Below are 7,312 nucleotides of genomic sequence, written 5' to 3'. Positions count from 1 at the left end.
ACTTGGGAACGCGGATGGCTGCTTCCCGCCCCAGATCCCAGCGAGAGTCGCCGCTTTGCAAGCCTGGGGAGGGCACACGTCTGTCCTGAGTGGCTGCCCTCACAGCTGGGATGTACCACGCTCTAGGAATGAAAACGCCCGTGTCCCACATCAGAGCCTGGGTCCAGATCCCGTCTCTCCCCATTCCTGCTTCCTGCTAATGTGCACCTGGGAGGCAGCAGGTGGTGACACCAGTACTTGGGTTCCTGGTTGCCATGTAGGGGCCCTGCCTGGAGCTCCTGGCTCCTGGCTTCCACCCCGACCCAGTCCTGGCCGTTGCAGGCTCATGGGAAGTGTGCAGGTGATGGGCTCTCTGGGTGTCTGTCTGGGTGCAAGTGCCGACAGACAGCTGGCACAAGGCAGAGCCAGGGCTCACGCGGTCCCATCAGGAGGTGTTGAGAAGGAAAAATACCCAGCCCCAATTCCAGACCCGCAAGCCAAAAAGGGGACAGCACCATGTAGGTTCGAGAAAGGAAAAAGAGGGCATGGACGATATCAGACAGGGCAGGGTCTGCCAAAAACAGCCACGTGTGTGTAGTTCTAAAAGTGGAGAGCAAGGGGATGGGATTTAAAAACGAAACGAAGGACTCCTACTTTGGGGGGATGAGAAACCCGTCCCCTCATGCCTGCTTCCTAATGAGTGCAGCCCGGCTGGGAGAAAGAGAAGCCGTCTGCTTCAGGGCGGGGGAGGGCAGAAGACCAAGGAGGATCGCCAGGCTCTGGCCCAGAGACTGACAAGGACCAGGCGCTGTGTGTGTGGCGGGGAAGCCGAGGCCAGTGCTCGGAGCTGCGTAGCCTCTGGGGTTCTTTGGAGATTCTCGGAGGAGCGGATCTCACGCAGTCTAGGACTTTTGACAGCTACCCGGGGTGGACAGACGCTGGAACTCGGGACCTGCCAAGAGGTCACCCTGCTGACTCTCCCTCACCTTGGTTGGGACCCACAGAAGGCCCTAGGCCCGCAGCGAGCACGCCATCCTCCCAGGTCTGAAGCTGGATTCCGGTGACAGGTTGCTAGTGTCCGCAGAAGCTGCCAGAGCCAAGTGGGATCGTCTTTGGAGGAAGAGAGCATCATCTTTATATGTAACTGGAAACCGAGAAAAAGAGGCAAGAAAGAATGGGGGCGCAAACTGGGAGCAAATGTTGAATTGCAGCTTACAGCAGGCCTAGAAACGCCCGCGGTGCAGCAGAAGTGAAGGGGAAATGAGCATTTAGGTACACCAAGGTAAAATGGCTGAAGCGGAATTATTTAACTATGAAATGCTGAAAGCTCCCCTTTTGAGATCAGGTACAAGATAAGGTTGCTGGCTGACACCAATTCTGTTTGACATTGTACTTGAGTTCCTGGCCAGTGCAGTAAGGCAAGGAAACATTTTTAAAAAAGATTTAGAAGTTATTAGCAGACAGTGTAATAGCTTATTGACAGATAAATTATTCAAAATAATATGGAAATTTAGCAAGGTTTCTGGATACAGAATCAACATATAAAAACCAACAGAAATAGAAGGTTTAAATTAAAGAAAGATAGCATTTACAATAGTAGAAAATATGACTATCGAGGAATAAGTCTAATAAATGTATGAAGATCATTAGGTAGAAATAAATAATACATTGAAAGACATTGAAAGAAAGATGAAAAACAATTCAAATACCAGGGCCAGCGCTGTGGCTCAGCAGGTTAAAGCCCCAGCCTGCAGCTGGCATCCCATATGGCCATTGGTTAGAGTCCCGGCTGCTCCACTTCTGATCCAGCTCCCTGCTAATGTGCCTGGGAAAGCAGCGGAGGACAGTCCAAGTGCTTGGGCCCCTGCACCCACATGGAAGACCTGGAAGAAGCTTCTGGTTCAGTCCTGGCTGTTGTGGCCATTTAGGTAGTGAACCAGTGGATGGAAGATTTCTCTTTGTCTGTTCTCACTCTCTGTAATCTGCCTTTCAAATAAATAAATTTTAAAGTCTAAAAAAAAAAGTACAAATACTATAAACATAGTCTATAGATAAGGACACATTACCTTTTCCTTTTACCTTTTGAAAAAATACAATTAAAATTTACAGAAGGGTCCCAAGAACAGTAGAAACAGATGAAATGGGACAGCTTCAATTTTATAAAGCTATGAAAAAGCCACAGCCAACACTATATTTAATGCTGGAAGACTGAGAGCTCTCCCCGTCAGATGAGGAGCAAGACAAAGATGTCTGCTCTCACCACTTCTGACCAGTACTCGACTGGAGGTTTCAGCCAGAGCAATTAGGCAAGAAAAAGGAATAAAAGAGAAGGGAGAAGTAAACCTATCTCTGTTCACTGATGCCATGATCTTATGTGCAGGAAATCCTAAGGAGCCCACACAAAATGGTTAGAACTAATAAACAAGTTCAACAACGCTGCAGAGGACAAGGTCAACAGACAAAAACAATCGTATTTCCATAAATGAGCAATGAACAATCCAAAATAAAATTAAGAAAATTGTTCTATTGACAATAGCATAAAAAAGAATAAAATTTTAAAAAGGTAAGACTTGTACAATAATACATTGTTGGAAGGTATTAAAGAAGATGTAATAAGACATTAAAGAAGATATCCTATGTCCATAGATCAAAAGACTTAATACTATTAAGATGGCAATACCTTCCTAATTAATTTACAGATTCAGTTGAATCCCTATCAAAATTCTATCTGGCTTTCTTTTTTTTCAGAAACTGAAAAGCTGACCTCAAAATTCCTATGGAAATACAAGGGACCCAGAGTAGGTAAAACAATCTTGGAAAAGAAGAACAAAGTTGGAGGGCTCACACTTCCTGGTTTCAAAACTGACTGCAGTAATCAAAACTGTGCAGTTATGGGTATGAGGATAAACTTGCAGATCCCATTCATGTATGGTCATGATTTTTGACATGAATGCCAAGACCATTCAATGCAGAAAGAATAGTCTGTTTAAACAAATGGTACTGGGACAACTGGTTATCTACATACAAAAGAATGAACTAGACCCTAGCTCCTATCATATACAAAAATGAACTCAAAATGGACCATAGACCTAAATGTAAGCATTAAAACTACAGAAGTCTAGAATACAGTTGCAAATCTTCATGATCTGGGAGGAGACAACGGTTACTTAGATATGATGCCAAAAGTGTAAGTGACAAAGATGAAATTGATAATTGAGCTTCATCTAAGTTAAACATTCTGTGTTCCAATGGACACTATCAAGAAAGCGAAGAGACAACCAGCAGAGAGAAATGACTGACAAATCATATATAAGATAAGGGATTTGTGTCTAGAATATACAAAAACCTTCACAATCTCTCAATAAAAAGACAAATTACCCAATTTTTTAAATCAGCGAAGAATTTGAACAAGTTATTCTCCAAATATGACGTACAAGTGGCAAATGAAAAGATGCTCAACGTCACTACTTAGCAGGGAAACACAAGTCAGAACCACCACAAGACACTACTTCACAGTCACTAAGATGGCTATATAAGAAAGACAGACAATGGCAAATGTTGCTGAGGGTGCAGGGAAGTTAAAACCCCCTACATTGCTGATGGGAGTGTAAAGTGGTGCAACTGCATTGGAAAAATCGGCAATTCAAAAATGTTACACAGTGGCTAGTGCTGAGGCATAGTGGACCGAGCCTTCGCCTGCAGTGCTGGCATCCCATATGGGCATTGGTTCTAGTCCCAGCTGCTCCACTTCCAGTCCAGCTCTCTGCTATGGCTTGGGAAAGCAGTAGAGGATGGCCCAAGGCCTTGGGTCCCTACACTCACCTGGGAGACCTGGAGGAAGCTCCTGGCTCCCGGCTTCAGATCTGCTCAGCTCAGCTCCAGCCAATCTGACCATCTGGGTACTGAACCAGGAGATGGAATGTCTCTCTCTCTCTCTGCCCCTCCCTCTCTCTCTAACTCAACTTCTCACATAAATAAATAAAGTCTTTTTAAAAAGTTACACAGTTACCTTATGATCCTACAATTTCACTTATAGGTATACCCAATAGGTGAATTTGTATGGCATGTGAATTATATCTCAATGTAGCTGTTTAAAAAAGAATTCCTTCTATAACCTTCCTCTATATTCTTCAAATACTGGTATTTTACTGTATTTGCTTTATTCTTGTCCCTATGAATACACACACACACACACTCAGTTCCTGAAATTTTGGAGCTGATGGAGACAGTATGCTTATTTATCTCTAAGTATTTCAGTATCTATTTCCTAAAAACAAGGGTTCTTCTCTGATATAACCATTAGCATAGTTATCAAAATCAGGACATTCACATTGATGCTATAATCTACAGCTCTTACTCAGTTTGCCAATTGTTCCAATCAGAGGAGAAGCATCTGCTTAAATCTGACATTTTTCAAGAGCTCAGGCTTGGGGCCAGTGTTGTGATGTAGCGGGTAAAGCCACCACCTATGACACCGCCATCCCAAATGGGTGCCCATTCAAGTCCTGGCTGTTCCGCTTCTGATGGAGCTCCCTGCTAATGGTCCAGGAAAACAGAAGAAGATGGTTCAAGTGCTTGGGCCCCTGCACCCACATGGGGGACCTGGAGGAAGCTCCTGGCTCTTGGCTTTGGTTTGACCCAGCCCTGGATGTTGGAGCCCTTTGAGGAGTGAAACAGCGGATGGAAGATCTCTGTCTCTCTCTGTCTCTCTCCACTCTCTGCAACTCTGACTTTCAATTAAATCTTTTTTTTTTAAAGAGCTCAGGCTAGTTATTTTGTAGCCTGTCATTCCTGGAGCTTCATTCTCTCGTGTTTTAATTCAAGCTTTGCACTCTTGGTAGGAATAGCATAGAAGTGTTATGTCCTTCTCAGTACCTAATATCAGGAGGCCTTCGATGTCAGCTCCATTTGTCCTGTTCCTGGAGGTGGCAGAATACTAGTACACTCTTAAAGTGTCTCCTCACAATGAGAAAATAATAGCAACTTAACAATAGAGACACCAGTGGACCTCATGTTAACCAACTGATCAAAATTGCCAACTTGAACCAGTGCTGTGGCATAGTGGGTAAAGTTGCCACCTGCGGTGCTGGCATCCCATATGGGCGCTGGTTCAAGTTCTGGCTGCTCCACTTCTGATCCAGCTCTCTGCTATGTATGACAATTAAAAAAAAGATTTATTTATTTGAAAGGCAGAATTAGAGAGACACAGGCAGAGGCCTTCCATCAGCTGGTTCACTTCCCAATGGCCCCAGTGGCCGCAGCTGCGATGATCTGAAGCCAGGAGCCAGGAGCTTCTTTCAGGTCTTCAACGTTCGTGCAGGAGCCCAAGCACTTGGGCCATGTTCTACTGCTCTCCCAGACGGAGATCCATAGCATCCCTAGTTCATTTTTAGTGGATAATGGTACTTGGAGACCTACTTGGAAATCTCTCTCTTAGACACTATATATTCAGAGATGTAGATGTATGTATTTCTTTTCTTTTCTTTTTTTTTTTTTTGACAAACAGAGTGGACAGTGAGAGAGAGAGAGAGAGAGAGACAGAGAGGAAGGTCTTCCTTTTGCTGTTGGTTCACCCTCCAATGGCCGCCGCGGCCAGCGCGCTGCGGCCGGCGCATCGTGCTGATCCGATGGCAGGAGCCAGGTGCTTCTCCTGGTCTCCCATGGGGTGCAGGGCCCAAGCACCTGGGCCATCCTCCACTGCACTCCCAGGCCACAGCAGAGAGCTGACCTGGAAGAGGGGCAACCGGGACAGAATCCGGCACCCCAATCAGGACTGGAACCCAGGGTGCCAGCGCCGCAAGGCGCAGGATTAGCCTAGTGAGCCGCGGCGCCGGCCCTAGATGTATGTCTTTCTCTCCCTGCCCCCATCACCATCAGTTTCCACTGACTCCTCTAATTCTAAGCTAACACTATGAGGTTCATTCTTGCCTTCTTCTCGCTCACTTATTTGCAACTTCTCTCTCACTGTAGGTTCTCTGAAGCTGGAATGCTCGCCGCCTCCTGTTTGTACTGAGAGCACACGTTCGCGTGATTTCGTTTGCAGGTTACGCAGAGCTCCGGGTTTACGTGGCTGCCATCCCCTTGACTTCCCGGATTCTTTTGGAACGTGCTGCTCCTTCCCAGTTGGTTCTATAGGCTGGGTGTAGTTGTGATCTAAACAGCACTTTTACTTAAACTTGGCTGGAAAAGCAAATGGGCGCAGATAAGACACCCAGACAGAAGGAGGAGCTGGAACGTGGGCAGGCTGCACAAATTCTTTCAGGGAAATACTGAAATCCGTCACAGACGGACAAACTGACCAACGGGACAGAAGATCGACGCCAAAGTGGGCCCTGCGGGTCAACGGGGGGAGACTTTTTTTCTGCAAATCACAGTGTCTGCAACAGCATGCCCAGTGAAGAGCTTTGGGACGAAGTCAAGCTGAAAAGAGGTAAAACTACAAAAAAAAAAAAAAAAAAAAAAAAAAAGGAACACACCGTTTGACAATGCAATCAAAGGTGGTGAGCAAAGAAAAACCTAAGAGTGGTAAATGCAAAATTCAAGAAAGAGGTCATGGTGTGCATGTTTAGATGTGGGTGGCTAAGACACCCACATCTTACATCGGACTGCCTGGGTTTGAGTGCCTGCTCCAGCTCCTGGTTCCAGCTCCCCACCAATATTTCCCACCAGTGCAGGCCCTGAGAGGCAGCCGTGATGGCTGGGAGACTTGGATTGAGCTCTGGGCTCCTGGCTTCAGCCCTGGCCCAGCCCCAGCCCCAGCCATTACTGGCATTTGGGGGAGTGAAGCAGTCTACAGGAGCTCTGTCTATCTCTCCCTCTCTCTGTCCTTCTGCGTCTCAAATAAAATTAAGAAATAGGTCACCTCTGGAGTGGGGGTGTGGGGGTGAAAAGAGGGTCGCCCAAGGCCCTTCAAAGGCACTGGTGGGCACACAGGGCATTGCTCTTTATGCTTTGTTAGTGTTCTTCTGTGTCGACTCAGTATCCAAAAGGAACCATTTGAGGAAGGAAGCTGTCTATGGGGTTGTGGAGAAGCACCAGGGTCCTCAGCCGTGGCAGGAAAGTGGTAAGGGGCGAGCCCAGGGCCCTGAGGCCTGGCCCAGCAGCTGGTACCCACTGGAAGGGCAGGGCAGTGATGCAAGGATTTCTGAATCTGAGGGCAAATGCTCCAGTGCTCCTCACCTGCCCATCTTTCCCGTGTGGCCTTGCGACCCTGCCTTGCTCTCTGCTCCCACTGCTCATGAACTTGCTGCTGGGGCCAGGCACAGCAGCAGCCCTTGGTGTTAAGGGCCAGGAACCTTGGCGCTGCCTCCTTGGGGGTTTCTGCCTTGCACCA

The sequence above is a fragment of the Oryctolagus cuniculus genome, chromosome X (assembly GCF_964237555.1).
Source record: "Oryctolagus cuniculus chromosome X, mOryCun1.1, whole genome shotgun sequence".
NCBI lineage: Eukaryota > Metazoa > Chordata > Mammalia > Lagomorpha > Leporidae > Oryctolagus > Oryctolagus cuniculus.
The sequence above is the reverse complement of the archived record's forward strand: the minus strand, read 5'-3'. Positions refer to the sequence as shown.